General features: G+C 37.1%; 1 long non-coding RNA gene across 1 annotated transcript in view; it reads left to right on the forward strand.

Annotated features, from left to right (window-relative positions):
* LOC310898618 overlaps positions 1 to 25,237 on the forward strand; it is a 60,749-nt gene that overhangs the window by 34,063 nt on the left and 1,449 nt on the right. The window contains exons 3-6 of the long non-coding RNA XR_014583497.1: positions 7,412 to 7,524; positions 9,407 to 9,536; positions 11,683 to 11,823; positions 22,461 to 22,622. This is a non-coding gene — a long non-coding RNA (uncharacterized lncRNA). The remainder of the gene's footprint in view (positions 1 to 7,411; positions 7,525 to 9,406; positions 9,537 to 11,682; positions 11,824 to 22,460; positions 22,623 to 25,237) is intronic.

Below are 25,237 nucleotides of genomic sequence, written 5' to 3' on the forward strand. Positions count from 1 at the left end.
TCCATTATTATTCTGATAGAACACATTTGTGTATTTCAAGGGTTTTCATTTTCTTTATCCTACCTCTTTTCTCTCATAAATTTGCTTGCAATTATAACAGCATGGACAAAACAAAGAGAAAGAAAAGGGTAAATCCTTGTTAAGTTTATCAGAAAGATACTGGATGACTACCTAAAAGAAAGATGGAAGCCCATAAAGAAAGGGTTATTTTATACATATATTGGAAGAAGACAAACTGATTCAACTGAATACAAAGAAAAACTTAACCAAATGCTAGTAAGAGAGCAATGAAAAATAATCTCATTTTATAATCTCTTTATCAAACATTTTTAAATTTGCTTCAATTTAGAGATAACCTGTGAAATACTCTTTGATGCATAATTTATTTGTACTTATTTGTATAGACAGTATGCTACAGATCTAATTCCATGGTACAGGGAATGAAATAGTTGTATAATCTAGACAGTCCTTTCATCGGCCAGTTTAAGCCTAAAACAAGAGATAGTAAACTCAACAAACTGACAGAAAATTGTAATATGGTGACATTCATATGATAGGAAGTAGCCCTACCGTGAAAGATATCTAGCATTTGTTGAAACAGAAATAGTTGTTTCTGTATACCATTTCATATAAGATACATGAATTGGAGGTATGAATATAGGTATCTTTATATCATTTATTAAATTTACTAAACTTCTTGGTCTTAATCACCTTTTTGAATTAAAATTATCTGAATGTCTTACATAACCATGGCTGACTTCTAGAAACACCTGCATCAGAGATAAAGTATTCATGCAAGAATTCAGTCTCCATTCCTCAGGTGAAGTATATTCTGGTTTCATATATATGTAGAAGGTACAGTATGAAATTAGTCTTTTCTGAACAATGTTGGACATGGCAAACACCTTGCTTTATCTTAGTTTTCATTTGTGATATATTGCACTTAATTTTGTAAAATGATATGTGATTTCTTGAAGCTTATTTTGGTTTAGGAACAGAGAATTAGTATTTAAAACTTTCTTTGGGGGTAAAATGGCTATGTAAATTTTGCCTCCTGCTCCCATTCTACTTCTCTAGCATTTTTGACAAGCTATTGTCAAATCACGCTTTGAATAATTTAGTAGAACTGTTGTTCAATAATGACTTAAATTGCTTAAGATTTAAAGAACCAGTTTGAAGACAACAAGAATCTCTGCTATGATTGATTTGGGCTAGTCAAATTGAGGAAGACTAGAAAATATGAGTGCATATTTCTCATCAGCTCTCTTACTTCTAGAAACTTGCACATAAATATACAAAATTAAAGAACTGTGAGTTGTTAATGCTGTACAATACATGGAAGTAAGAAATTCTTGCAAGACTTAAACCCCAACAATAAACAGAAAATCTTTATGATGTTCATTACTAAAGTGACCTTACGGTGGCACTAAAATGTGTCAGAGAAACTTTAGTATCTTTCCACAGATCATTCTTCTGAGCATTTCTACATTAACAATAGAAATGAGACAACTAAACACTCTCAGGCTTTAAATAAAAAGAGCTATGGGAGGTGTGAATAAGACTTGCATTCCAGAACGTTTTTCACTGCCCTTTATGTTGAAGGCAGGTTTTAAAAGGATTTTATCCCTAAAATCATTAAAAAAAAAGGAAGATATCTATGTATCAATGTAAATATCAGTGTAAAAGAAGATCTTGCACAAGGGAAAAAAGACACAAAGGTATTTCTGAACCAGTGGTTCTCCTACACATCATTCACTGAGATTTCAAGTGAATCGCCTACACAACATTCACTGAGATCACAGGGGCGAATGGCTTTAAACTAAAAGAGGGGAGATTTAGATTAGAAATTAGGAGGAAATTCTTTACTCAGAGGGTGGTGAGGCACTGGAACAGGTTGCCCAGAGAAGTTGTGGATGCCCCATCCCTGGAGGTTTTCAAGGCCAGGTTGGACGAGGCCCTGGGCAACCTGGTTTAGTGGGAGGTGTCCCTGTCCATGGCAGGGGGGGTTGGTACTAGATGATCTTTAAGATTCCTTCCAATCCAAGTCATTCTATGATTCTATGATCTTCAGCAGCCATGAATTGCCATCCCATGAGCTTGAAGACTTTACAACAAGGTTACCATCCCTGAGTCAGGTCAGTCTCTCTTGGACTCACAATTTCAGGGTCAGGGACAGAAATTGCTGTGAGTTACTTTTGCCTTCCTGGATTCCAGGGGCCCTTGAAACAACCTCCCCAGTCTAAATCAGAGCAGTCAGTGATGTTGATTTTTAACAGTCTCTGAGGCAGTATTTTGTCATCTGAAGTCAATGTAACAAAGCAATCTGACCACATAATCTTATATACAGCCATTCCTCTTTTGAATATGTATATGTAGCAAGAGATTATATTGGGGCCATTTGCCTTGACTACATTAATAACCTACTCAATGAGAAGTACTCCATAAAAACAATTGTAATGATGTATAAGAGATCATTAACATTCATTCCTCCATAATCTATTAGTAAGATGTTGTGATTACTCCATAATTAGCTCTTGATTTTGTTGCTATGTCTGTATCTCATTTCTTTCTCTAGCTTCACTTATACCAATAACTTTGCTAGATGTTTATTATAAAGTTTTAAGTACTGCATGGATAATAAATAGATTAATGTCTACCATTATAAATGTGAGTGGTTTTATATTCATCTCAAACTTTAGGAGCTCTCCAGACTAACTGAGAATTTTTTTCTACTTTTTTCAATTTTTTGTTTATTATTATTATTTTTTTATTATTATTTCAGGATAACTGTGATGATGCAAGGACTGCCTTCTAAATATAAAATGTCAGAAAAAGAAAATAACCTTGGCCTAATCCTTGGCCTACCGCTTGAGAGTTATGTATTTATCTTTGATCAATGAAGCAACAAAATCAACAAAGCAGACACAGAAGCCACTGCTATGGTTAGAACTAGAAAGTTGCATTTTGTACAAGTTCAGAGTGAAATGGCAACCCTAGGGTAAAAAAAAAAAAAAAAAAAAGCATTTCCCTTCTATTTTGTAGAAGTAATATATGATCTGTTATTTTCTCATTAGAAATACTGGAAGTCATTTAGCAAGACCAGTGAAACAGACAAGATGAGTCCTTGTGTATTAAATATGGACATTATAATGAGATTAGATCAAGGGCAAAGTGTTTTTGTTTGTTTGTTTTTTAATAGTCTTTATTATCTCCATACAAATCAGGTGAAAACACAAGAGAATCTGGCTCTCTGAAGGTGTAATACATAGCTAGAACTTACGTATCCAAAACGAGTGAATCAAGTTAAATTCATTAGACCAAATTTAGCCACTATGTCTGGCCTGATCTTCAAAGGACCCGTCTCCATACCTTCTACTGACTTCTGAAAGATATTGAAAAATCAAATCATTTATTTAAGAGCATGTATATTAATATGGGCAGCTAAAATGATAAAGGAAAAATGAGGAGGTTTACAAGGAAAATATGAGGAGGAAAGGGTATGGGATAAGTTTATGAGGTGGGCTGATAACAATGTAAAACTATATAATGGGAAAAAGAATTTGATTAGAGTGTTCTTTATCAGAAAAACGCATAACAAAATACTATGCCTAATAATTTAAAATAGACAAGTTTATACTAGAAAAAAAATTAATAGCAGTGAGAGTAATTAACAATTGGAACAGTTTATGTATGTGCATCTCAGTCACACTTTAAAAAAAAAAACAAAAAACAGATTGAAGCTTTTCCTTCTAAAAACATACAGTTAGAACAGTAATTAATTAAAAAAAAATAATAAAAATCTTCCAGCTCTTGTCAAGCGTTCAAGTTGATTTCAGACTGGATAACAACAAAGTTATTTTCCAGCTTTGGATTCTGTGACAAAAGCTGAAAAGTTGGGCTCTGATTTTTCTTTATACAAAACCTTCTCTACTCCTTTTCCAAATTAAAAAAAAAAAAAAAAAAAGGAAAAAATAAATTGATGTGAGTAGTCTGCAATGTTGTATTTTCACATTGTATTCACTATTGTTTAAATGTCATTTTCAGGTCAAACATTATACAAATTCCTAAAATACACATATATATTAAAAGGTAATTAAAATGAGGGTAAGGCAAAGGGATAAAAATGACAAAATGTCTGGGATTATGCCAAAACCATGGCACTGATAGTATTAACCTCTTTCTATAAATTGTATTTTTTGATTATAGTTTTCAGGGCGGGAAAAGAAGATGAATGGTAAAGAAGTCATCAGAACTGAAGTGAGAGAGGGAAACATTAAAAAAACAAGCAAGGTTTGGGAATGTCATATGTAACTGAGAAAAGCAGAGAGAGAAGGTGGTCTGTGATGGTAATAAGAGGGCTAGTCACCAGTGGAAACAGAGATTCAGAAAAAATGTCAAGTGATTAGTAAAAAATCCAAGAGCTGGATTCTGCTGGTGAGATTAAGAGATTACAGGCACTTCTTGTTTTGTGTTTTCCTCTGTAACGAGACAGAACATCAAGCTAATGGCCAGCCACTAAGCAAGAGGCAGTAGTGTCAGTACTTGAAAGTTTAAGTTGCAGTGTCATCCTTTGCGCATTTTCAGAATTTGACTGCCTCAGTATTCTTTCAGCAAAAATTTCTTCCGTCTGGTTGCCATACATACCATTTCAAACCCATATGAAAATATTTCAGTTCAGATATTAATCAGCATTGGAGTAAGCTTTTCTGTTAACTTCATAGCCTGTCTGAGCATGGTGTCTGTCTAAAAAACCCAAGGCCCACTCCTCATTATTTCCTCTGGCATGTCAGCCACCAAGACTCTTCTCCTACGCAGGAGTGCAGGTAAATCCATCCAAGTATGTACATCAGCATGTAAACATCTCCTCCAGTCATCTCCAACATAAAACAGACCTCACACAAATTTGGTGTGGAATTCACTTCCATTGCTTGTTTTGTTCCTGTAGGTTGATTCCTTGGATCGAAACCCTTCAGCTTGGTCTAAACCCTCCACTGTAACTATATTACCTGTATTGAAGCTCACCTCCTTTACAGTATCATTATGGCTTTTGATGTGTTTTCTTAGTAACGGCAACTAATTAACTAACTAGTTAATTTATTACTGTAGGTTTTTGGGCACTATAACATTTTCATAACAAATAGTAGATAGAACATTATATTTTATTGCTTTTTCAAGAATATGTTAAAAGTTTCTCTTTTTCTTTTTTTTTCCCTTTTTATTTATTTATTTATTTTTGGTGCGTGTGATATAACTATAACCCCTCTGCCTTGCTTCTAAGGAATGTGAAACAATTTTAATCCCTTTTTGACACACAACCCCACACTTATCCATTATTATTTCTACTGCTGAAAAATCTGCATATTTATGAAAAATGGATCAGTGATTAAGATCAAAGCATCTTTCTATTGATCATAGGACACTCTCTTCTATTAGCCTAATTAAATTAAATAATGTCAAAATATTTTTAAAATAGTGCTTGCCAAAAGCAAATAAGCATGCCTCTGGTATTGACTTTGATATACAAATATATCCTAAGGGCACACCGTTATCAGCTGGTATAGAATATTTCTCATATGTAAATAGGTGGACTTATGCTCTAGCACCTGAAAAGTAATGAAAATGCATGAAAAAGTAATTGATATAGCCAGAAGATAATTGAAGAAAAAAGTTAAAAGTGCATTACACTGTCATTCTAAGGGTCTTGGGGATTGATATGAGCTCAGTATGAATTCAAGGGCTGAATATTTTGGGTGATGTCAACACATGCATCAGAAAAATCAATCTGTTTTTCAATAAGGAAATACAAAGCTATTTAATATATTTAAAGAAACTAACAAGAAATGCATGGGAAAATTTTCTGCAGGGCAGGCCTGGGGTAGGTAAGATTTCCAATGTGGCATGAGAATCCATAAAAAAAGGAAGTCATAAAGTTCCTCTTTCCACTTCATGTTCATTTGGCAGCATTCTGTAGGCAGACATATACCAGATCTATGGCTGAGCTCATGAACCCTCACATTCTTTAAGTCATTTAAATACAACTATTGTGACCCTTACTGATTCATTTTCAAGAAAAAGGATCCCAAAGTCCTTATATCTACTTTCAGGTAGTCCTCTGTCAGCAACATCTATCCTGTCAGGACTGCATAATGTATATATTTGAACTGTTCAAATTTAATACTTCCTAGCTGTCTTGAATAACAAAGGCTAAACTAGTGCTTGAAGTCTCACATCTGAAATAGCTGGAAGTACTCCATCTGATTTCAGGAGAATTTGGCCTGGACTACAAGGGAGGCTGTACCTACATGGTGCTGTGAGAGCACTCTTGGCACCTCTTTACTATTGGTTTCCCCATCCACGCTGTCAAGCTACAATAGTGTCATTCTTCCCAAGGATTAGGAAAGATTTTCAAGGAAGGGAAGAAGGGAAGAAACCCTAAAGGCACCCAATCCTGGAGGAGCCCTTGGTGACACAAGTGAACAATACAAAAATTACATTTCACAGTGCCTGCTGTCTGATGTGCCTGGAATCTACCAGGGCTTCTGTTAGACGATCCCAGCACAGCCTCCACCTCCATTTCCTGTCACCATCTTACCTTCATTACCCAGGAACCTCTTCAGAAACTCTATAATGCCAACAATGCACTAATTCTTACATGTCCACCCCCCACTCCTCCAGGACAATTTATCACCCTCCTGCAAAGCGGGTACATGTCTGCCAGGTTTTATGTTACCACTGCAATGACAAGTGGAGAATAGTCTAGAAGGATTGGCATAGCCACTAGATCTGTCCTCCTTTTAGCCCTCAGCATGCTGTGCTGTTCAGGGCACGCTGCTCAGGACCCCTACTCCAAATTCATAAAAAGCTCCAGCAGAGTTGTCACGTGAACAAAATCTGTTTAGCAACTACTTGTCTAAGATGAAAGCAGTCAACCACAGTATGTCTTTCTGTCCAACGTTATTAGCAGCTTTTGTCATGTTTGACTCTAACCTCTTGCATAAATGATAACAGTTGTTACCTACCTGACCTTGCTCCCTGCTCCCACTTGTTTACATGGATGAGCCCTGTCACCAGCATCACTTTGAAAAAGGTAACAGCTCTGCTTTATCCAGCATCCAAAGGCATAGAGGAACACTGATAAAGGAGAGGACTAATAAATAATTCATTGACATTGATTTAGAGGGTCCCTCTGCTGCCACACATTTTCAGTCCATCCTAACAGGCTTTACAACTTCGTAGTTTTTCATTCAGTTTGAAATGGGGTGCCTGTGAAAGAAGCTAGATGGTCTTCATGTTTACATGCAGCGCTGAGAGCTTTGCTGTTCCCAACTGGCCTGGACTGTGACTTATGTTAGAAACATAGTTCAAAGCAATCTCAGTCATCCTAACTTGGTATGGTTATTATTTTTTGCAGACTAGACAAGACACTTGTTTCACAGAATCACTGACTCATGGAATGGTTGCGGTTGGAAGGCACCTCTGGGATCTTGCTTAAGCCCTCTGCTCAAGCAGGACCACTTTGAGCAGGTAACCCAGGACCTTAATATCTTTATGGCTCAACAAGCTTTTGACTGAATCACATCTCCTCTCACTGTTCCTGGCTTCCCTGCAGGCCTAGCCTGATTTCAGCCATTTTTGTCAGTTCACTCATATTCCATTACTAATCCTAGTAAAGTAGACTTCTCAGAGACTCAGTCTGAGCTGTCAGAAACCTTCTGGGAAGCTGGCCAAGATGCAGTTTGATAAGCTTGGTACTGTCTTTACATTGGGAATGACTCTGTACTTACAGTCACAGTTGTATGACAATGTTTGGTATCCCTGTCAGAAGTGTATCTAATGAGCCTAATGAAACATTTATTCACCTCTGGAGTGGTTTACTAATAATATCCCCAAACAACAGGTAAGCGTACCCGGAAGTTTATCTTTGCCACAGGCACTCTGTCATCCTTTCAGAGATTAGCCAGATAGAAAGGGAAAGCATCTCTAACAGAAGCTCCACAGATGTATTTGTCACTGCATCACTCATAGTGAGCTAGGTCACATTTCATCTTAGGCAGCTTTTGAATTAGCATTGTCTCAGTAACACATTTGCAAGCCAAATGGGTCAAAAAATCCCCCAGAAATAGCATCACATAAAATACTCTTATTTCCTGGGAGTTTGCTGGGGTTAGTTCCAGGTATAATCTGTCTCACAACTGAGCTGTTTTCACTTTTATTTCTTCCCACCTCCTTTTCCTGTATAGTTTGGTTTGTTGGGAAAAATACATATTTCTGACTACAAGCCAGCAATTCTCTCTCCTGAAAGACCTTTACCTTACCACATTTGTCCAGTCATCATGGTCAGATAGTCCTTAATATAGGAGAGCCAAAAAAATCATGGATTTGTTCTTGGCAGCTAAAATGAAATAAAGAAAATGTTGCTTCAGACAGCTTTCAGAAAAGTTCAGAGAATAAAATGGTAGTTGCTTTGCTTTTTGTCTTTATACTCCCCAGATTCCTCTCTTGGCATCAGCATCTCTCCAAGTCTTCTTTGATCCATCTCCAAGGCCAGCTCTGGCAGTCTGTCTATGCTGGTCCTTGCAGAATACACTTGGAAACATTCTGAATCCTAAGCAAAGTCCTATATGCACCTGCAGTCACTAGCATTGCTGTCATAGACATATAGATTAAATGAAGATTGCCTACCAACCTCATCTGATGGCATGATTAGAATCTTTCTTAGAAAGTCACCAGAAGACTAATAAAAACAAACAAACAAGCAAACAAACAAACAAAGTCACTTTGGATTGCCCCAATTCCTTCTACCCAAGGAGGCTGGACAAAGTTAAATTAAGTCTTGGGGCTCTGTGGTGGGTTAAGTTTGCCAAACAAACACTCACTTACTCCTCCTCCTTATTGTGGTGGTGGAGAAAATAAGTTGGGAAAGCTCATAGGAAAATAGGTTGAGAAAGCTCATAAAAGCAAGGAGGTTGCTTACCATTTCTTATTGCAGGCAAAATGGACTTGACTTGGGAAAAATTAATTTGAAATTTATTGCTTCTAAAAATGTATTTAAGTAGTGTGAAATGAAAACAAAAATTAAAACAACTTTCCTCCCCACTCTCCCGGGCTCCATTTCTCTCTCTCTCACTTCTGTTTTCTCTACCTGCTACCCAAGCATTCAAGAGCGGTGAGGAGTATGGTCACTACATATTGGTTCTTCTCTGCAGCTTCTTCATCCTCATGTTTTCCCTCTTCTCCATTCTGGGCTTTCCACAGGCTGCATTTCCTTCAGGATATATCCACCTGCTCTGGGGTGGGGTTCTCCATATAGGGTCCACAGTGTGGGTATGCACTCCACTGTGGTCCTCTCTATTGGCTACAGAGGTCCTTTCCTGACCTTGGGATTCCCATTGTTGTCTTTTCACAGAGGTGACCACTGTAGCCCCCATGCTGCCAACACCTTGACAGCTACACCCAGTTCGGACTGTGATATAGGATACTACATCACAGACTACCTGTAGCTTAGGAACTCACTGATGGGAGAAGACATGGATCAGGTAAAGGGATGTTTGAAGGTGATAATTTATCTTAATATAAAATTTTAAATAGTAATAACTTAAATGAGTGCCCCTATATATTTAACCGGTATATTAATATTAATAACTATTGTTGCTGTTGTGGTGCTGTGTAGGCCTGCGGGGGAGCTCAGCTCCTTTTCTTCACTGGTCCTTACATGGGGTCATGAGTAGCATGTGGTGCAGATAAGCTACACACACTGCTGATGTTAAAGGCCATATGAGGTATGTCATGCAATTTGTAGGAAAGCTGTCTTCACAGAGAAGCCTAATTTCTGCTGAACTGCAAATGCAACTGGAGGGCTCCAATACCACTCTGTGGTTTTGAAGTGGGGACACAGTTGAGGCAGTTCAGCCCAAGACACTTCATAGGGATGACTTCTGAGGGAGCAGGAAGACAAAGCTCAAGTGCTGGGCATTCTCATATGGAAATTGAAAGTATTTTCCAGCTGATTTCAATGGGAAAAGGAGAAAACCATTAGTTTAGATGCAGGCTTTATGAAAAAAAAAAAATTATTCAGAATGAATCATCAAAGAACATTTAAAAAAAATCTCCAATTTTTCTTAGTTCAATGTCACTTTTTCCAAAACCAAAATGGATATGAACTAAAGTTAATACAAGTTTGTACAATGTACAGTATTTAGGGAGGGATATTAGGAAAAAAAGAAGAAAGAAAACCCAATTATATATTTTTTAATAACTGAATATAGGCAAATAAAATTACCATGGTAGTCTATTTATAAGCAAGGTACCTTATCTGACATGTTTAATCATTGGTGGAATCGTTAAAGAAATTTATAATACCTTCCATTACCAATTTTCCCCTGAGATGGTATGAATTCTTAATCAGATAAGGGTGGAGGATGCATCTAGAATCAAACTGATAGTGATGTATGCATAAGGAATGGGAAAGAAAGAAAGTGCATATGAAATGCAATAGCATAATATGTATTTGTGTATATGTATATATATGTGTTTATATATGTGTATATATATGTGTACATATATATATATATACATAATCTACCACAGATATCAGGGAGTTGCCTTTAAACTGAACTTTCAGAATTTCAGAAGCTGTACTCCCCAGAGATTTGCTTTGGCATTTTTTTAAGAGATCATTTTGGCTGCAATTGAAGGACCCAGTATTTAAAAATGTAACAAACTTGAAAATAAACTTAGTTATAAAGAGTTGTAAATCTCTTTTCCACGGGTTTCCTGTTTGATCTTTAATGTTTGTTTGAGTTTCAGGAGAGACAGGCCTGTAGAAAAGTACTGAGTATGTTAACAGTGTCAAGTAGAGAACAGAGTAAGTGAAGTGCTTGCAGTATTTTCAGACTCAGGGCTTATCTGAATTGACTAAAATTAATAAGATTTTAAAACATACAGTAAGAAGAGCGTTAATTATTCTTAAAAAGTGCATCAGTAAACTCTTCAGTCTCAGTGAATGCTTATTCCTATGCACACTTCCTAAAGCTATTGTCCATAGTATTGAAGCCAGATGGAACTTCTTTTTTTTTTTTTTTTTGGTCTAACCCTAAGGAACTATTCTCCTTGCCATTGTAATTGACTAAATCTGTATTTTTTCTTTGTTCCCTAATACCTCAGATTACTCTGCAAACTATTTACACAGACTAAAATGTGCACTCCAAATGAAAGTATATATGTTTGTGCACGTAGAACTTTTTTAGATGTTTGATTTTAAGTTAAGAATGGATGACAGAAAAATGAGTCATTATTATTACTGGACACTTTATCTCATCCAGGGTCTTTGTTCAATTAATGCATATGAAAGGAAAACCTTTCCGTAAATATCAGTGTTTCAATAGTTCCAACACAATCAGCGGGACAATGGTGGTTTAGAGATGCTGAGGATTATTATATTGGCTCATAGAAGTTCTGGTAAAAGTAACCAAGCATCATTTTTTTTTTCCCTCTCTATTGAGGCAGTGTATCCAGATCCCCATTATGAGTGCTATTGTCTCTATCAATCCCACTGTAACTCTGCATTTAATACAAATAAGGTTCTGAAGGCTTAATTCATGCTTGAAGATTTGCATGAAAAATAAAAACATTTTTAAGGTGTCCACAAAAAAATTAGTATATGATTATTTTTTTTTTTTCCAGGAACCCTTCCCCCTAAATTTCCTGACTGCATAGGTGTCGGAGTTCCCTGAAGTTCTACTGAAGTCAGTAAAGCAAAGCTCATCCTACTCCACATTAAGAAGGGAACTAGGTAGAGGTTGTCTCAACAGGTTGTCTCAACAGGTAAGACGCCTTGTAGTAGAAGATCGCTACCATTTCTAGTAGCATTTAGTTTTCCTCCACCTTCTCTGCTGTTATATTCCGTCTTTGTTTAAGGAGATACCATGCAAGATACCATTAATTTAACATTTTTTATTGGGATTTGGGCACACATAAATGAAACCAAAGTAACATCTAAGCTAACAAAATTTATCATAATCTATTTTTGCAGTTTGCACAGTTTTATACAGCTGCAAGAGTATTAGATTCAGACTGTCACAGAAAGTTGATTTTCTGTACTTTGCAAGTGCTGGAGTTCACCTAGAAAAGATGAGTCTTGGGGCATTTGGAGTTTAAAATCATTTTTATTATGGAAAATTAGCAGAAGGAATTCTAGCCTAGCCTATTGACACTTTTCAGGCCCAGTAGCGGCCAGTGTCTTCGATGTTGCATCTTGCTGCTTTGAGGTCTTGTAGACAATTCTTGTAAGACCTTGGGTCCTGGTTCTGCTCTCATTCATATTTGTGTAAACCAAGAGTAACCTCGAGTTATCCCTGCTTTACAGCAGGTTCAAAGAGAGCAGAGATAAGCCCACGTATATCACTTACCAGGGATCTTAAAAGCAAAGAGATTGTTTGGTGGTACGAAGATGTTGTGATAGCTATTATGCATACCAATCTCAGGCTATTTTAAGATGACTTATTAGGGAAAAGTTGAATACTAAAGAAATTCTCTAGGCTCTCCTAATCTGAAATAATAGCTGTGCTTTATCAGCTCACAGGGCCTGTTTGTGAACATTGTATGCAGTCTCTTAACTACTTCGGAGACAGAGCTTACCCAGAGTGGGTTCATCATGCTGGGAGGATAACATTTTGTGTATTTCCTTCAGAGCTACACTATGTGCTTTTTGGGTGAGCTGATTCAGATTTCTGTAATATGAAATGATCTATTTTTATATAAATACAAGGAGAAACATAGTCTGTCAAAGTATCTGTTCCATCCCTTTAGTATTTATTTTTTGTTGCTGTTCCAGCTCTGTGGGAATTTCACATTCTTACACATGATTTGTTAATTGTCTGAATAAGTGTAAGCATTAAAAAAAGGTTAATAGTACATATGCTGTCTAGCTTTCTTATCCTTCCACTTCTCACATGTGAAATGACAGTCTTGTTTTAAAGAGCCTGTAGACTTGACTAATCTGATATTGGAATTAATGTAGAGGAGTCTTTGAAATGTAATATTTTAAGCATGGAACACATTCATATTGCTTTGCTAACCTACTAAAGACATGACTTGGTCTGGGTTTTATTTGCATTCTGCAAAGTCTCACAGGGTGCAATCAGAGAATACTCTGCTGGAGGACACCCACATTCAAAAAACATATGCTATTCTGAGATAAGTTCTCTATTTCCCTATTCTTACCCTTTAAAGCTGTGATGTAAATGAGAAATACATTGTCATTCAGGGCTGCTTTAGCCCAACCACAAGTTCTATGACTGACATTTATGCAAAATGTTGATAGACAAATTCCTTAGTTATTTATCAACACTAAGCAGTCCCCACAGACATCATTCAGCAACCATATCCCGTCACTCATGCATTCATATTTCCTTTCAAATCATTCATCTGTATATATGAGCTATTTAAACAAATAAACTAACCTAAATATGAAAATACTTGCTATGTTTATATAAAAAAGGAATATTTCTTTTAATAGAAGACTTTCATTTGGATATATGAGAAACCTGTGAGGAACCAGAAAGCCAAGATTTCCTCCCTTCCTTATACATCCCTTGACAGATACAGAACACTAAGCTTAAAGTTCAAAATTTTAGAACTTATTAACCTGTGCACATACAGCTTTATCTAGGTGTAAGATGTAGACATAAGAAAAGTGCCTAACAACTTGTGTCACTCATTGCTTTTAAGAAAAACCTTTCATTATTACCACAAATAAAGTTTTAAAGCCAAAACACTGTCTTCTTTGTCTAAAAAACATCCCATTATTCTTCCTATAAAGTAGTTAAAGACCAAGTTTTTACAGGAACAGATTTTTTTTTTCCTCCTCTGAAGAGTGGATAAGGATTTCAGGTTTTAGATTAATTTGGACATCTTGGATTATTTAGGACTGAGCACCATTGCATTGTGTGTCCCATCTATTTATTAAAATACAGAATAATATATTTTATGCAATGTCTTTCAGTACCATGAAACAGCATTTAGATTTGGAAAATGTTCATCTGATAGTTATACACTGATACCAAATGAAATAAAATAATAATAAAAAAAAAAAACACAAAGCTTTCCTGATCAATTACTTGCTGGCAAGCTGGACTTCTGCTTATATCAGTACACTTCAAGAGCAGATTTTAATGTTTCTGGATGATAATTTTGTTCATCTATTTTTTATGAGATGATTCAATTCAGGATACATAAGACTTTTGTTCATTTGCTACTTTTAGGAGTCAGAAAATGCTGACCTCAGTATGAATCAGAGACACACATATCCAGGGGCAGAATTTGTCCCAGACAGCTGCATCAAGGGCCCCTTCTTGCAGTTTTGCACTGTTAGAACAGCAATGGGAAGTAGCTTCTCAAGAAGGACTCTGTATTATTCTTTTTAAAAGCAAGTGTGAAGGAGTGTCAGGTTCTGTAATCATTTACAGGGGACATGTTACAAGACCTGCTTTATATCAGCTCAGGCAGAACAGGAGGTGCTTGTTTGCTCCTCTAATGTGGTTTGAATGGCAACTCTGGGGTGAGAGCAGTGATTTATCATTTCAGTTGTCCCTAAATCCCTATGTGGCTACCTGCAGCTATGCAGCTAACTTGCCTCTGGTAGTCAGCCCTGCTATCAACTTTTTCATGGAGAGCATTTTTGGCCATTAAGCTCAGATGCCTGAAGTACAAAAATGAAGCCATGACTAGATTTTGGAGAACTGTGAGAAGGAAATCTAATCCTGTTGACCCTGAGGTGAACAAGAGAATTCTAAAAAACCTGCCCAAAGGAAAAAAAAAAAAACCTATTCAAAATTGATGAGTTCAAAAGAAATTTGCTATGATCTTGAACAAGGAAATAACAACCTAAGAGCAATAAGACACAAATAATTTTTAAAGAATAAATACACTACAGTAATTGTAACTTAACATGGGGAAACAAACCTTAACATCTATAAATCTAACTCCTAATGCCCTATAAATTTCAGATGGTCAGCCTGCTAAGAAAAGGCAAGCTTCAAAGTCCTAATAAATAAAATGTTTCATGATGCTTGCAAATAGGAACATATGTAAGCAAAGACGAGAGAAACACAGTTTCCAGAGAACCATTCTTTTGGTTCTACTTCGTGGTTAAAACTGGGTGCGCTTAGTCTCACTTCTATACTTCTATATTGTCTTTTCATAACAGCATTTCTCTTGCTTATGTTTCTCTTTCTTGCCTTATGATAAAAGCTTGAAGTTGTATGTGGAAAGTCTATAGTTAGATAGCCTAGCAGAGGTCTACACAAACCTCTACGAGTTAGAACAGGTGCTGTAAATCACCAACCAAGACATCTTTTTTTTTTGTTTTGTTTTTTTGTTCCTCTTCTTTCATCATCATTCAACAATTATGACGCATAGAGCTTGGATGAAGTTGTCTGAGGAAAAACAGAAAAGTCAGTCCTCTAATATAACAGAACAGTATCTCGCTTGCTTTGCCACGTGTAACACAATGTATTTTATTTAGGAAGCACACCAGAAGATGTGGTTATTTAGCCATGCTAAGGAACATTCAGCTGGGTAGAGAAGTAAACCCACCTTAGCCTGTTCTTTCAGGATATATTGGAAATTGGACTTCATTAGTCCTGTTGTTGAGGGCACAACATATATACATAAGATCATATATATATATATATTATGTTAGTACTAGAACAAGGAACTCAAACTGGAACACTGGTGCTTTATAATCTCTAAGTGCTCTAAAAAGTGTTGGTGTAATATTTCTGTGTAAATTTATTAACAGAAAGAATTCAGCAAGTCAGCTATTTTGGTTGGATTGTCTAAAAAGAAACCCTGAAGCAGAGAGACATATTGTACTACACATTATGTATTTCACATGATGTATAAGTTGTATGTGAGTAAGAACTGGCATGATTCACATATATGTGTTGTATTAGAAAATATGAAGAGGGAGTCTCCTGAAAAATCAGAAAACAGACTAATTAATAATAATCTTTATTACTAAAATTTGTGAACTGTAGATGCAATGATTTTTTGAAGCCTGTCTTATAGTTTTCAATTTTGGGGCTGTCAATACACAAATGTTTACTACACTGGTTAGCAAGATGGTGTTGTGAAAGGCTTCCATCATAACAAACTAATCTTCACTTTTCACTTTGTCTGGCAAAATTGCCAGCTTTCAGATTGTGAATGAAACTCTCTGCTTTGGATCATCTGATGTTTTACCTCCATTACAGGCAAGTGCAGTGCAGAACTACTGCTCCTTCTTTGTTGTTTCACCTTTGAAATAAAACTTACAGCAAGTCTGCAAATATATTGTCTCTCTGTGCCTGATAAATCAGGTACTGCTCCAAGGAGAGGAATTGCTGATATGCTACAATTGGGAAAATGGGATCTAGAAGGTAAATTTCCAAAGGTAAGCTAATTCTTAGGAGCACTACCTTTAGCACACGATTTAAGTTATCCAAGGCAGTGTCAATCTTATGACAGCACATTCAGATACAAATTTTCCTGGAAAACCTTTTCCACCATGCACTTAGATTCATCAACCCAACTCTTCAAGCCACTAGAACTTAAGAAGTCTGATTTTCTTATACATTCAATTATACATTCTAAAATGCAATGGTATGTGAGGTTATTTTGTTTCTCTACCTAAACTTTCCACATTTCAGATAAAATCAAGTATAATAATTATAACCATATACACTTATGCTGCTGGAAAATAGCTGATTCTCTCACGTGTAAGAAATATGTATTCATTCAAATCTCGTCAGTTCATTAGAGAGCAAGTGAATTTCACCCAGAGGGCAACAAATGATATGTTGATAAATCCAATTATCATAATTTTGTTAGATTGACTGCCACAATGGGAAAATACCTTGCTAAAAATACAAGACTTTAAAAGAGAAATATAAAGCAAGTCTATTATAACGAGGCTATAAAATATGTATGTGCGTTTTAAGAACCATTCATTGCCCCTGTGCAGACATGCAGTGTACTTGTTATTTCAGGAAGTTAGTGATGCATACACATGTCAGAGAAGCATGTCGTGCCATCTTCTCATTTCAGTCCACAAGAGACAAAAACAATTCATCACTAAGTGAAGAAAATGACATATTTGCAGTGAATGGATTTTATATCTGGATAGTACTGCAGAGCATGGTGGGTGTCTGAAGCTCACAACTCAGCCATCTCACGGGTAGCAATAATTCACACAGCAAGGTTGCTCACAGATACTACTCTGAGTAATGTGCATTCTTGAGGATAATATTGGGTAATTGCTGCAAGTGGAAGTTGGCTATTTGTTAGCACAGCTGTCTAAACCCCAGCCATCCACTTTGGGGGATGGGACAAGCAGAGCCCTAAAGCAACCACAGTGTTCATTCTTCACCTCTATAACCTACTCTACCTGTATAACCTAAATTTTCCTGGTGCATTGAAAAGACTTTGCCTATCTTTGAATGATGGAGAGAAGTTTGACTCTAAACTAGTGTTTTCCTCATCCTCAGTCAAGCTGAGACAATAGCCAAAAAAATAACTTAAGAGTTGCGTGGCACTCATTCAGCTTCCTGTTCAGTTAGAATCATGTATTGATAGACTCTTTACAGAGTAAAGATTTGATTGGTGTGGTTGGTGGCTTCACACTGGTAGGTAGCTAAAATCCACCACATTCTCTCACTAACCTCACAATCTCTCACTAACCCTTCTCAGAAGGACACAGGGAAAAGATACAATGAAAAAAAACTCATGTGTTAAGATAAGGATAGGGAGATCACTCTTCAGTTACTGTTGTGGGCAAAAAAGACTCAGCAAGTAATTTATTGCCTATTGGTAAAAGAATAGAGCAGTGAGAAAATTAAGCAAAACACCTTCCCTCCATTCGCCCTCTTCCACCTCCTCCCCCTGCCTGGTGCAGGGGAATGGAGAATGGGGGTTGTGGTTGGTCCCTAACACCTCATCTCTGCCACTCTTTCACAGTCACTCTCTGCCCCTGCTCCATGTGGGGTCCCTCCTACGGGATGCCGACCTTCTCAGACTAATCCTGCGGGGGCTGCCCACAGGCAGCAGCTCTTCAAGAATTGCTCCAACACAGATCTGTACCACAGGATCCATCCATCAGGAGCAAACTGCTCCACACAGGTCCCCCACGGGTGGCAGCTCCCCCCAGAGCCCCTGCTCCTGCGTGGGCTCCTCTCCACGGGCTGCAGCTCCGGCCCGGGGCCTGCTCCTGCGGGGGCTCTCCATGGGCCGCAGCCTCCTCCAGGCCACATCCACCTGCTCCACCGGGGGCTCCTCCACGGGCTGCAGCGTGGAGATCTGCTCCGTGTGGGACCCATGGGCTGCAGGGGGACAGCCTGCTCCACCAGGGGCCTCTCCACAGGCCGCAGGGGAACTTCTGCTCTGTGCCTGGCGCATCTCCTGCCCTTCCTCTGCACTGACCTTGGGGTCTGCAGGACTTTTTCTCTCACATTTTCTCACCCTGTCTCCCAGCTGCTGTGGCACATCAGTTTTTTGCCTTTCTTCAATATGCTCTCCCCAAGGCCCAACCAGTGTTGCTCCCTGGTCTGGCTCTGGCCAGCGGCAGGTCCCTTTTTGGAGCTGGCTGGAGCTGGCTCTGCTCTGACATGGGGCAGCTGCTGGGCTCTGCTCACAGAGGCCCCTCCTTTAGCCCTCGTCCACCTTGCCTCTAATAAAACCTGGACATGTAAACACAATACAGCTGGAAAGGTATGGTCCAAATTCAATGGTCAGAAACAGTGTAAGAGCAGTCTTAGTAAGCTTCATTATTTTGATATTTTCATTTTATTTGTATTTTAGTATTTTCTTTGTATTTTGATAAGGAAAGAGACTTTCTTAACTTGTTCAGAAACAAGTAGGAAGGTTTGCATGCCAGTATGTCTCATGCATCTGCATGGAATGTGGCATACTGTGGTTTACGTCCCTGTTACAGATCACGAAGAGCTTAGACTGGTGTCCCCATTACTCACTGCAAATTTCTGAATCATCAGGTTTTTGGTTATTCTAAGGTTGTCTCATCCTGTACTTGAGAAGCCTTCCTAAGAAAAGCGATAGACCTCTAATAAATGCATGGGCTTTGACCAACTGACATTTGCAATAAACAAACAAACAAACAAAAACAAACAAACAAAAAAAAACAACAGGTGTTTCACTGGAAAATTTCTAGCTGGCTTTAGACAGAAATTGAAGAAAAGAAAACTGTGACTAAGTTCCTTTGTGTGGGATTCTCTCTCTCTCTCTCTCTCTCTCTCTCATTCTCATTTTTAAATTAGCAATGAAGGATATTAACATTTGGACTAAATTTATCTTAGGAGTGCTGGATTCTCCATTCTCTGAAGTCTTCTGACCACAAGAGGAGGTTGTTTTGAAAAAATGTTATATATCAGAACATGATAGCAGGAACCAGAGTCTGTTGCTAAACAAGAACTGGGACTGTAATCAAAATATTTCCTTCTGACTTTAATATATTTGAAGAAATCTTAAAATTTATTTTGCTAAGTCTATGAAAATTTTTGTTAAAAAAAATAAATAAAAGAAAGAAAAGGTTGCTCAGAAACTTCTGATTTTATCAAAATTGAGGCCAATAGGTAATATATTTCATGTTTATGGAAATAGCTGAATTTCGCAGTTCTCAGCTTGACCATATAACATTATGATAAGTATTTGTCCTTTCTGCAGCCTTGCCATTCACCCAATAACAAATTAAAGCCATGGTAAAAATGTTGTGATTGTTGTGATCTTCATTAATGTTGATTGCCTTGAACACTACTGCTTTATTCTCTGCTTGTTATACTGGCTGTTATGGTAACAGGTTCATGATCTTGAGGCTTGGTTTATGGTTGGGCTCCAGAGATCATAACACCATCAGAAACAGTGCAGGAAAAGCCATAGAGAAGCAATAGATGAATGGTGAATGCCAACTCAAGTCCCCTGTCACAACAAGATTGTCCAACACATACACAAAGATAATTTATTGAGAGCCCATGAAGGATTATGGAAAGAATTTCTGCAATATCTCGACCTACTATGTTTCATTCTTTGCTACTCCAAAGGGAGTGCTACTTTGACCTATCTCCCTCTGCCTCCCACATCCTGGGTCAATATATTTTCATCTGATTTATTTTTTTCTCTGTAGAGATAGAAGGGTGAAAAAGACTATATATGACCAATAAATAAGTTTTAATTTGTGTTGCTGGAAAATGTCTCTATAACATGTTGATGAGCATAAGAACAGGAGTAGCACAGAAAATATAAGTCAACAAAAGGCCAAAGAAAAAGCAAGCATGCAAATCTGACAGCTATAATGTAGTGCTGGAAAACAGATTCCAAGGTGAATCATTTAACTCCTGCAGTTTCTAAGCCTGTCCAGTGAATGGTCACAGTGATTGATTTTACTGATAAAAGAGTCAAAGGAAAAACCATATTCCTTATTGAGGAAACCAGACTCTCATTTGTTCATGCTCTGTGGCATTTTAGTATTAATAAGCTTGTCATGCTCATGCTGTCTGGAAGTATTCTTCATATCTATTAAAGGAATAAGTGTATTATAATTCACAGGTGGAGAGACTGTTGATAGGTTGCCTTATTGCATTCCTGTAATATTCACCTATCTGGACTTTTTCTGGTTCAACTGCTTTGTGAATATCAATGCCCTTATTAGAACATGTTTTCTAAGTGTCCAAATCCCCAACAGTTTCAAGCAGTTTTCTTTTAAAAAATAATCAGTCTGCCACAGAGCCTCACATCTCCTTGGTGTCCCATTGAGTACTGATCTGGGTCAGTGGGAGCTTTTTTTGGACATTATGGCTGTATCATTTTGAAGTCCCATACTAGTTGCCCATGCTGAGTTTGAAACTAGCTTCCAGTCTGATCAGGTTTTTAGTTTTGAATTTGAACTCAGGAAGAAAGTAGCTACTTTAGATCATTTAAAGATGTTTTATGTGTCCTTTGAGCCCTGTACAATTTGGATTCATGTTAACAATTATTACATTGGGATTTACAGGCTGGATTGTTATTCTTATCTTTCCTTTAGCATTTTAAAAACCTTATAAAACATTCCAAGGATGTCATCATCTTTCTAGAACATAAATGGTTGTATTCCACATATGGAATACAAAGTGGTCTATTCCTATGTAATATTCTGACGTTGCTTTGGCATTCCTGTTTAGCTTTTTGCTGTTGTTGTTCTTAAATAACCTTTCTTAAGAAAAAGACACCACAATCAGGTATTCATGCATATAGTGACACTGTTTTCAGTTTTCAGTTATACATACACACATATTCATGACGTTTATTCTATTACATGTGAATGTTAGCATTCAAAACCTCAATGCATCCAGTTCACTCACTCCTGTCAGTTATAGTCATACTCCAAGCAGAGATTCCCAAAACTGAGAAAAGTCAGGAAAAAAAAATTGAAAAATAAACAAAAACTAAAACACCACAAAACCAACAACCCAACAAAAACCATTAAGTCCATTAGAACTGAAATGTAAATCAATTAGATGTGTTATGAATGTAATGAGCATGGATAGGAAGAAAAAAATTATCGTGGTAGATACTTACATATACATTAACTATACCTTTTGTTTTTAAAGATTCTCTCCATTTAGTATGTATTACCCATAACTGTGCTAAAAACAGCTGCTGTAATCAATAAGCTGAATTATAATGAAAACAATAGCTGGCCTATTAATATTTCTTTCCCTCTTCCCCAGGTATTGTACTGTGGTTGACCTGAGAAATCCTACTCTATGCAATGTGATCTTGTTCTATCCAAGAGGAGGATAGTTTTCAGGATTTTAAATAGCATGCATATTTTACAGGATTTCTCTATAAAATGAAACTTCATAGCAATACTGCCTTATCTGTGGTACACCAGAGAAAACAGTATGAAGGGCATAGCACACTGTGGTATTTAAAATCACATAGCTAAATGTAAGAACTTCCTGCCACTAGAAAGTGCAAGGCTCAGTATCTCTGTCACTAAGAGAAAATTCTTGAGGCATCAGACTGGAAGTGTCAAGAGTATTTTTTATATTTTTTTTTATTTTTTTAGAGTATGTTTTCTATAAAAATTATAAAAGGCTTCAAGGAAGAAAGAGAGTTAAAACACTATCGATCACTATCCCCTTATGTAGCTTAAGTACAATGTTACAACAAGTCTCAAGGAGTATGCTGTTAAGTTGTCCTACTGAAAGGAGGTCATAATTTATTACTATCTGCTGTGGACTTCAGAGTTGGGCACACTGTAAAACAGAATTCTAAGTTAGATTTAAGAGTGCCAATAAATATTTAAGATAATGTTTAAACAAATTTGACCAATGGATGTAGAGCTCAAGAACTTTTCTCAAACTGCCAAGAATATTTTTTTCATATGTACTTATTAACATTACGACATGTAATTCTATCTGTGTTCTATCTAGAACATCTATCTCCAGTAGAATGGAAAACTGACCTGTCAAACAGGGAACCTCTGGAGGCCATCTGGTCCAGCCCTCCTGCTCAGGCAGGGCCTCTGAGATCTGCTTTCCCAGGACCATTCCCAGACAGCTGGGAATTGATTGATTGATTGCCTTCAGAGTAAGGTAAGACAACTGGGAATTGATTGATTACCTTCAGAGTGGAAAAAAAAACGTCCTTATGTCTAAGCAGAATTCCCACAGTGCAACTTGTGACTGCTGCCACGTCTTATCACTGTGCATCTCTGAGGAGAGGCAGGCTCTGCCTTCCCTGCACCTTCTCATCATTAGGTGGCTGAAGCTCACCCAGCCTCTCCTTGTACATTGTGCACCAGTCCCTTGAACCCTCCTGGGAGCTGTTGCCTGCACTGACTATGGTATGTCAGGACCCAGCTGGTACTGCAGAGCCCGGAACTAGGCACAGGGCTCCAGGTCCTCTCTCACAAGTGCCAAATTGTGAGGAGGGATCACTTCCATGTACATGAACATGCTGGCTGCTCTCTTGCCAGTACAGACCAGGATGCTGCTGCCCTTCTCCACAGCAAAGGCAAGCTGCTGACTTTGAAACTGTTGAACCCAGAATACCAGGTCAACATATGTCAATATACACTATACTCAATATACTTAGCCAATATTTAATTAAGTCAGTCAGCAACTGATTGGCTTAACGCAGCACTTTTGCTCCAAAAGAGTACAAAGTGTCTGAATTGCCCAGGTTGTTTCCCCATCTAATCTTGATACAATAAGCTGCTCTTGGGCTTGTGCTGTCTCCCTGCCATTGTGCCCTTGAGTAGGATATGAATTTAAGGATACCCTGAAAGAAAAAACTTCCCTGCTCCTTAGTTTTAAGAATAACAGAACCAGTTTTAATTTCTTTCAAGTCTGCAGGAGTCTTTCCATTGGCTTGAGATCAAGATCTACAGAATTAATAGGCATTTACCACAGATCCCCAGGCACAACCTGATATTAGGCTGTTACTAAATCAAACTGTTGTTCTCTGTACAAAACTTTGGAAGAAATATGAATGAAAAAATATATGGTTCATTTTCTCAAAAAACAAAGGAGTTATGTGCTGCTTTGCTACTTGCCTCTGGTTTCCAAAATAGTCTATATTATGCCCTTTCTTTTGTCTGAAATAAGTAAAACAGGAAGGTTTAAAAGTATCTTTAGGAATAAACAGTAATGAAGCACTGATACGTAGAAATGATATTTTACAGAAGGTATGATAGATAGAAAACTATGTCTAGTGATTTTCAGAAGCTGTTAACACTAGACAATTTTATTTTTTTAAACTCTTACCAAGGTTTTAAAATATTATCAAATTAGGAAAAATACTAAGGAGCTTTTAAAATTCTAAAGTAAAATACAAACCAAGAAAATATTTTGTTCCCTTGGTTAGCATAATTTCATTAGAATGTTGCTAATAGTGATCAATATCAATAGTTATGCAGCTCTGTAATTGTACAGTACCAAAATATTTCCCTCTTATTTTATGCATGGTAAACAGAAAAGTCAATATCAGATACATAATAACAATAGAAGCTTGATATTTCCATATTTTGTAGAGGTGTTTTGATAAGCAAACTCTGTTCTGAAAAGAAGTACTCTTTTATAAATGATTACCATTACATCTTTGATGCAGCTCTCCTTCCTGGCTTATTTTTTCAAATGTGCAACCCACCTTAATGCCATGATTAAGAGCAAAAAAATGGTACAAGAACGGGAATTTGTCATTAAGTTGCCACATTTCAAAACCTCTCACCAGTTACAGGAAAGTTCCAGAATGAAGAATGTTTTTTAGGTGAATCAGTTTACCTGCCTACCTAACAATGACAGAGTAAATAAGGCAAAGTTGCCATTAATAAAAATCCATCATCATTTAATATTAAACAGAAATTAAAGCTATTTTAATTTGAAGATATACTTTATCTGCATAAGTAGAGTAATATTTTCTGTGAGCTTACCATCCCAGGATACTAGTCATCTGCAAAAGGATCTTATAGTTTTGAGAGCACAGAGAAAATCATGAGATCAATCCTTTTCATGATAGGGAGAGGCTTTGACATCTGGCAATCCTGTTTCAGCTCCTGAGTATTTAAAAACCTTATATACCACCTATTTGGAAAATACATTATCACCAGCATATTATAATATTCGGTTCTTTTCGATGCTGGACAAATATACAAAAAGATAGAGTAAAAGATTAGCTGGACGATGGGTGGACCGGAAGTTCCTAGTTTATAAAAAAAGAAGGTATTGGTATACAGACCCTGTTCAAGAACCGTATATCTATCTCACATGAATTAATTGCTGGGCAAATTATAGAAGAAATTCTTACAGTATGAATCAGAACCAAAATGGTTCTTTCCTCTCTCTGTGCTACCTAAAGGACCCTCATCACTAAGTTAGACTAATGCATCTTCTAGCCAGAGATCCTTGTCTCCTTTGTTACATGGCACAATTTTAACAGGAAGCATAAAATTCCTCAAAGTAGTCTGTAGCCATGTACATGCTGGATACATCCCTGAGAAATATTTGCTTTTTGATGTACTTAGTTTCTGACTCAGACATTCCCAAGCCCAAATCCCAATCTGTGATTCTGAAAATCCAGCACAGTTACTATCTCAGTTTGATTTTAGGCTCCCAAGCTGTACTTTTGAACTTAATTTCTAACTTGCTGGGAACTGGTAGATTATTCACCTTTGAAGACCTGATGTTAAATAGTTTGCTGAAGTTCAACC

The sequence above is a fragment of the Anser anser genome (assembly GCF_964211835.1).
Source record: "Anser anser genome assembly, chromosome: 4".
In the NCBI taxonomy this organism is placed as follows: domain Eukaryota; kingdom Metazoa; phylum Chordata; class Aves; order Anseriformes; family Anatidae; genus Anser; species Anser anser.